General features: G+C 27.9%; 1 pseudogene; it reads left to right on the top strand.

Moving 5' to 3' along the window:
- The first annotated feature begins 1,182 nt into the window (after positions 1-1,182).
- Positions 1,183-6,199, top strand: LOC127082274 (sugar transport protein 10-like; annotated as a pseudogene).
- Positions 6,200-7,949: the final 1,750 nt, after the last annotated feature.

Genomic DNA, 7,949 nt, shown 5'->3' with positions numbered 1-7,949 from the left:
GAGAGAGAGAGAGAGAGAGAAGCAATATGAGTGTCTTTGGGATAATTTTTAAGACCACCATTATTCGCACAGGCTTTTAGAATAACCTCATCAACCAACCAATTTGAATGCAACACCTGACATTTGTCCAGAACAGAACACATCACTTATTGATTGATTTTGCAATGCCTACGCTATATATGTCACTTTTGTATGCAAAAAACAAAAGCACGCATTACTTTGGTTATATTTGTCTATAAATATAACGACTCTACTTCAAGTATCAATAAGAATCGGGGAATGCAACCATAGTCATGAGTAGTAGTTCGTTGAGGGGAAGATTTCCAAATCCAAACTACGAAGCAAAAATGTTTAGCCATGGTAAAACTAAAATAAAATAGTTTTTAAGAAAAATATATCTCAAAATTAGTTTTTAGGAAATCATTTAAAAATAGTTCAAATTTCAAGTGATTTTTTTAAAATTTTAATATCTAAATGTGAAGAACTATTCAAACCTATTTTTCATTAGAATATATATTTTTTAATGTAATACTATAAAATTATTTTTAAAAAAAGAAATAATGGTCTCAAATAATAGTCGTATAAAAATTTCAATATTAATTCCATGAAAATAATAAAACGTCAATTTATTTTTTTTTTTTCATTTTGGGATGTTAAACGATTTATATATTTGATTATTAATTTAAAAAAAAATAAATTTAAAAAGTTTAAAATTTAAGATTTAATAAACCAATTCACAGTAAAATAATTTTAAATTTAATGATATTATTTTTGTAATAAAATGAGATCAAATAAATTTTCAATTAGGTGTTCCACTATACTATAATAGATTAATAGCGTGTCATTTAAGATTTATTTAACGATCTTTATCATATCATTAAGTTTGATAATTCAGTACAAGAATGATCTCTTATCTAAATCTTATGATAGTGTATTGACACCAAATCTAGCGAAATAATGCTCATAACTTAGTAAATTACAAGGATGAAAGCGATTAAAAATGCTAAATTAATATGTATTGTTGAAAAAATTGTATGTTTGTTACAAATTCCTATTATCTTATTAGAAATTATTGACAATATAAAATAATCATAAATTGTAACATCTAATATGTAGAGAAAAAATTGAGCTACAGTCATCATCATAGAAATACTTAAATTTTAAGATACAAAAATTTAAACAATGGCTGGTGGAGTTTTAGTTGCTTCAACAAATGGAAGGCAATATGAGGGGAAGGTTATAATGTTTGTTTTGGTCACATGTTTGGTGGCGGCCATGGGGGGTCTTCTTTTTGGTTATGATCTTGGTATTACAGGAGGAGTGACTTCCGTGGAACCATTCTTGAATAATTTTCTTCCCTGGTGTTTACAAACAAATGAAAGATGAATCTGGACACGAGAGCCAGTATTGCAAATTTGATAATGAGCTCCTTACTTTGTTCACATCTTCCTTGTATCTTGCAGCTTTAATAGCTTCTTTCTTTGCGTCCATAACTACAAGAATGTTAGGACGCAAGGCCTCAATGTTTACAGGTGGCTTGTTTTTTCTTGTTGGTGCATTGCTCAATGGTTTTGCTGTCAATATTGAAATGCTTATCATTGGTCGCCTATTACTTGGTTTTGGTGTAGGATTATAATCAGGTAAAATCACTATCGTTTTTATGCTTTTATGTTTTTATGTATAAAGGATCAAGAATATAGCAAGTTTAATTGCTATCATGTTTTGTTACTCATAAACAGTCAGTTCCAGTGTATTTGTCTGAAATGGCTCCAGCAAAGATTAGAGGTGCACTCAACATGGGCTTCCAAATGATGATCACTATTGGAATCCTAGGGGCAAACATTATCAACTACTTTACTTCCAATCTCGAGAGTGGGTGGAGAATTTTTGGGTGTCGGAGCTGTCCCTGCAATTTATTGTGTATAGGATCTTTTTTCTTAGGCGACACACCAAACTCTATGATTGAAAGAGGCCAAAAAGAAGGAGCTAAAAATGTTGCAAAATATTCGTGGCATAGGTAATGTCGACGAGGAGTTCCAAGATCTAATTGATGCTAGTGAGGAAGCCAAAAAGGTGGACATCCATGGAAGAATATTACACAATTGAGATACAGACCTCAACTAACATTTTGCTCTTTCATTCCATTCTTCCAACAACTCACAGGCATCAACGTGATCATGTTTTATGCGCCTGTCCTTTTCAAAACTTTGGGCTTTGGAAATGATGCTTCCCTCATGTCCTCAGTAATTACCGGAGGTGTCAATGTTGTTGCTACTTTGGTCTCCATCTTCACCGTGGACAAGTTTGGAAGAAAGATTTTGTTTCTTGAAGGTGGTGTCCAAATGTTTATTTGCCAGGTGACAAATTCAACTTAACTAATAATTAATTCTTTATATTAACCATTCAAATTAATCCATTTTACAAGCATAGATAATATAAATGTTATGATTATTGATCGTAGATTATTGTGGGAAGCATGATTGCTATAAAGTTTGGAGTTAGCGGTGAAGGCTCGTTTACACATGTTGAAGCCAATCTTCTTTTGTTTTTCATATGTGCGTATGTTGCGGCATATGCAGGTCTTGGGGTCCATTGGGATGGTTAGTTCCTAGTGAAATATGCTCCCTTGAGGTTCGCTCTGCAGGCCAAGCTACCAATGTTGCTGTGAACATGTTGTTCACCTTTGTTATTGCTCAAGTTTTTCTTACTATGCTTTGTCACTTGAAGTTTGGACTCTTCTTTTTTTGCTGGATTTGTGCTTATAATGACAATTTTCATTGTCATGTTTTTTTCCCGACAAATAATGTCCCAATTGAAGAATGAATAAAGTGTGGAAGTCTCATTGGTTTTGGACAAAGTTTGTTCCAGATGTTGTCGTTGATCAGGACCACAAGGACGTTGCTTAATTTTGATATTAGAAAAAGCACGTGGCCTAGACCATATATTGTATAATATATTATTTTCCCTTAATTCTATTCGAGGTTGTTATGGGCATCTAGAAATTAGGTTTTTTTTATAAAAAAAAATATATGTATTCATTTAGGAGTAGTTTTTAATATATTATTACTCTAATATAATGTCCTTATAATTTTTTGATAAATTTGATTCTCCTCAATTTTATACTTTAAATATAAATTGTTTATTCAATAACAAAATATTTATATAAAATTAATTAAATAAATTTGGTGACTTTGTATCTAAGATGATAATACATATATTTTTTCTAATAGAATTCTTAATTGCATAACTAGTTGGGACATAACACCCTCTTGATCTTCAACTTATAACAATGGACGTAACTCTTTTTAATTAAGTAAAGCCATTACATAATAAAAAAAAGATGCAATTTGACAAACACAAAATAAAACTAAATAAAAAGAGGGACAAGAACCTAGTAATATAATTGAGAAAAATAAAATACAATCTCAAAGAAAATAATTGGCAAAACATAACCCATAATAACATATTTAATAATGAAAAGTCTTTAATCTTATGACTTTGTATTAATATAAGTAGACTACATAACTCTACGGATGGATGATTTAAGAAGTGGAGTAATAAAAAGTAAAATATTTGAAACTCATCCTCAATATAAAATTTAACAATACCTATATTTGTCATACCAATTAAAGAAGTACATGAAAAAAATAAAAACGATATCGATGATATGTGTATATTTTGAAAGCGTATATAAGAAAAAAGATGATAATGTTCATAGTTGGCGAGTATATTCAAAAGTTTACATAAGAAAATGGACATTTATCCCATTGAAGGTTAGCTAGGTTGTATATATATATATATATATATATTATATATATAATATATATTATATATATATATATATATATATATATATATATATATATATATATATATATCTATAATATATATATATCTATATATCTATATATATATATATCTATATATAGAGAAGAGAGAGAGAGAGAGAGCGAGAGCGAGAGAGAGAGAGAGAGGAGAGAGAGAGAGAGGCGAGAGAGAGAGAGAGAGAGAGAGCGAGAGAGAGAGAGGAGAGAGAGCGAGAACGAGAGAGAGAGAGAGAGAGCGGAGAGGCGAGAAGAGAGAGAGAAAGAGCGAGAAGAGAGAGAGAGACTGAGAGAAATTTGGTGACTTTGTATCTAAGATGATAATACATATATTTTTTCTAATAGAATTCTTAATTGCATAACTAGTTGGGACATAACACCCTCTTGATCTTAAACTTATAACAATCGACGTAACTCCTTTTAATTAAGTAAAGCCATTACATCATAAAAAAACAAAACAATAAAAAAAAGATGCAATTTGACAAACACAAAATAAAACTAAATAAAAAGAGGGACAAGAACCTATTAATATAATTGAGAAAAATAAAATACAATCTCAAAGAAAATAATTGGCAAAACATAACCCATAATAACATATTTAATAATGAAAAGTCTTTAATCTTATGACTTTGTATTAATATAAGTAGATTACATAACTCTACGGATGGATGATATAAGAAGTGGAGTAATAAAAAATAAAATATTTGAAACTCATCCTCAATATAAAATTTAACAATACCTATATTTGTCATACCAATTAAAGAAGTACATGAAAAAAATAAAAATGATATCGATGATATGTGTATATTTTGAAAGCGTATATAAGAAAAAAGATGATAATGTTCATAGTTGGCGAGTATATTCAAAAGTTTACATAAGAAAATGGACATTTATCCCATTGAAGGTTAGCTAGGTTGTATATATATATATATATATATATATATATATATATATATATATAATATATATATATATATATATATATATATACATATATATATATATATATATATTATATATATATATATATATATAGAGAGAGAGAGAGAGAGAGAGAGAGAGAGAGAGAGAATCAAATATGAGTGTCTTTGGCATAATTTTTAAGACCACCATTATTCACACAGGCTTTTAGAATAACCTCATCAACCAACCAATTTGAATGCGACACCTGAAATTTGTCCAGAACAGAACACATCACTTATTGATTGATTTTGCAATGCCTACGCTTATATATGTCACTTTTGTATGCAAAAAACAAAAAGCACGCATTACTTTGGTTATATTTGTCTTTAAATATAACGACTCTACTTCAAGTATCAATAAGAAACGGGGAATGCAACCATAGTCATGAGTAGTAGTTCGTTGAGGGGGAAGATTTCCAAATCCAAACCTACTAAGCCAAAAATGTTTAGCCATGGTAAACACTAAAATAAAATAGTTTTTAAGAAAAAATATATCTCAAAATTAGTCTTTAGGAAAATCATTTAAAAATAGTTCAAATTTCAAGTGATTTTTTTTTAAAATTTTAATATCTAAAAGTTATGAAGAACTATTCAAACCTATTTTTCATTAGAATATTTTTTTTTAAATGTAATACTATAAAATTATTTTTAAAAAAAGAAATAAATGGTCTCAAATAATAGTCGTATAAAATTTTTCAATATTAATTCCATGAAAATAAATAATAACGTCAATTTATTTCTATTTTTTCATTTTGGGATGTTAAACGATTTATATATTTGATTATTAATTTAAACAAATAAAATTTAAAAAGTTTAAAATTTAAGATTTAATAAACCAATTCACAGTAAAATAATTTTAAAATTTTAATGATATTATTTTTGTAATAAAATGAGATTCGAATAAATTTTCAATTAGGTGTTCCACTATACTATAAATAGATTAATAAAGTGTCATTTAAGATTTATTTAACGATCTTTATCATATCATTAAGTTTGATAATGCAGTACAAGAATGATCTCTTATCTAAATCTTATAATAGTGTATTGACACCAAATCTAACGAAATAATGCCCATAACTTAACAAATTACAAGGATGAAAGCGATTAAAAATGCTAAATTAATATGTATAGTTGAAAAAATTGTATGTTCGTTACAAATTCCTATTATCTAACATGTTGTTCACCTTTGCTATTCCTCAAGTTTTTCTTACTATGGTTTATCACTTGAAGTTTGGACTTTTCTTCTTTTTTGCTGGATTTGTGCTTATAATGACAATTTTGATTGTCATGTTTTTTCCCGAGACAAATAATGCCCCAATTGAAGAAATGAATAAAGTGTGGAAGTCTCATTAGTTTTGGACAAAGTTTGTTCCAGAAGTTGTCGTTGATCATGACCACAAGGTCGTTGCTTAATTTTGATATTAGAAAAAGCACGTGGCCTAGACCAATATATGTATAATATATTATTTTCGCTTAAATCTAATCGAGGTTGTTATGGGCATCTTGAATTTAGGTTTTTTTTTTAAATGTATGTATTCATTTAGGAATATTTTTTAATATATTATTACTCTAATATAATGTGCTTATAATTTTTTGATATATTTGATTCTCCTCAATTTTATACTTTAAATATAAATTTTTTATTCAATAACAAAATATTTTTATAAAATTAATTAATTAAATTTGGTGACTTTGTATCTAAGATGATAATACATGTATTTTTTCTAATAGAATTCTTAATTGCGTCACTTGTTGGGACATAACACCCTCTTGATCGTCAACTTATATCAATGGACGTAACTCTTTTTAATTAATTAAAACCATTACATCATAGAAAAACAAAAGAATAAAAAAAAATGAAATTTGACAAACACAAAATAAAACTAAATAAAAAGAGAGACAAGAACCTAGTAATATAGTTGAGAAAAATAAAATACAATCTCAAAGAAAACAATTGGCAAAATATAACTCATAATAACATATTTAATAATGAAAAGTCTTTAATCTTATGATTTTGTATTAGTATAAGTAGATTACATAACTCTCTGGATGGATGCTTTAAGAAGCGGAGTAATAAAAAGTAAAATATTTAATACTCATCCTTAATATAAAATTTAATAATACCTATATTTGTCATACCAATTAAAGAAGTGGATGAAAAAAATAAAAATAATATCAATTATATGTGTATATTTTGAAAGCGTATATAAGAAAAAAGATGATAATGTTCATAGTTGGCGAGTATATTCAAAAGTGTATATAAGAAAATGGACATTTATCCCATTGAAGGTTAGTTAGGTTATATATAATATCTTTTAGATTGAGAGAGAGAGAGAGAGAGAGAGAGAGAGAGAGAGAGAGAGAGAGAGAGAGAGAGAGAGAGAGAGAGAGAGAGAGAGAGAGAGAGAGAGAGAGAGAGAGAGAGAGAGAGAGAGAGAGAGAGAGAGAGAGAGAGAGAGAGAGAGAGAGAGAGAGATGAGTGTCTTCTAACTTATAATAAAGATTAGATTGTATATAAGATCTTTTAGATTAAGAATTATTGAGAGATAGAGAGAGGGATGTAAAATTTTCTATTATTTGAGACCATCAAATATGAGCGTCTTCTAACTTAAAATAAAGATCATACTGAAGGTTAATTAGGTTGTATATAATATCTTTTAGATTAAAACTTATTGAGAGAGAGAGAGAGAGAGAGAGAGAGAGAGAGAGAGAGAGAGAGAGAGAGAGAGGTAAAATTTTCTATTATTTGAGACCATCAAATATGAGTGTCTTCTAACTTATAATAAATATTAGATGCAGTAGTACCTTCTGTTTATTTTTTTTTAAATTAAAATATTTATCGTTAAAGTTTATAAATTAAGTTGATTCACGATTAACGATACAAAAATTTAGTCGCAAGGCCGGCCCAAGGATAATGCCTCCCAAAACATAAATATTTTCTTTAAAAACTACAATTTAGAAAATATCATTAATAACTATTATTTTCTCAACAAATATTAATTATTTGACTTTGACAACATAATAAAGTAGGGGTTTAATTTGTTTTAAAATTCTTTTAAAATTACTTTTGAAAATTTATTATAAAACTAAAATATGGGATAATGAATAAAAGATGTAATGGAAAAGTGATCGAACATAAATATTTTATAACGGTTCAATATCA

This window comes from Lathyrus oleraceus, chromosome 5, assembly GCF_024323335.1.
Source record: "Lathyrus oleraceus cultivar Zhongwan6 chromosome 5, CAAS_Psat_ZW6_1.0, whole genome shotgun sequence".
Classification (NCBI taxonomy): domain Eukaryota; kingdom Viridiplantae; phylum Streptophyta; class Magnoliopsida; order Fabales; family Fabaceae; genus Lathyrus; species Lathyrus oleraceus.
The sequence above is the reverse complement of the archived record's forward strand: the minus strand, read 5'-3'. Positions and strand labels throughout refer to the sequence as shown.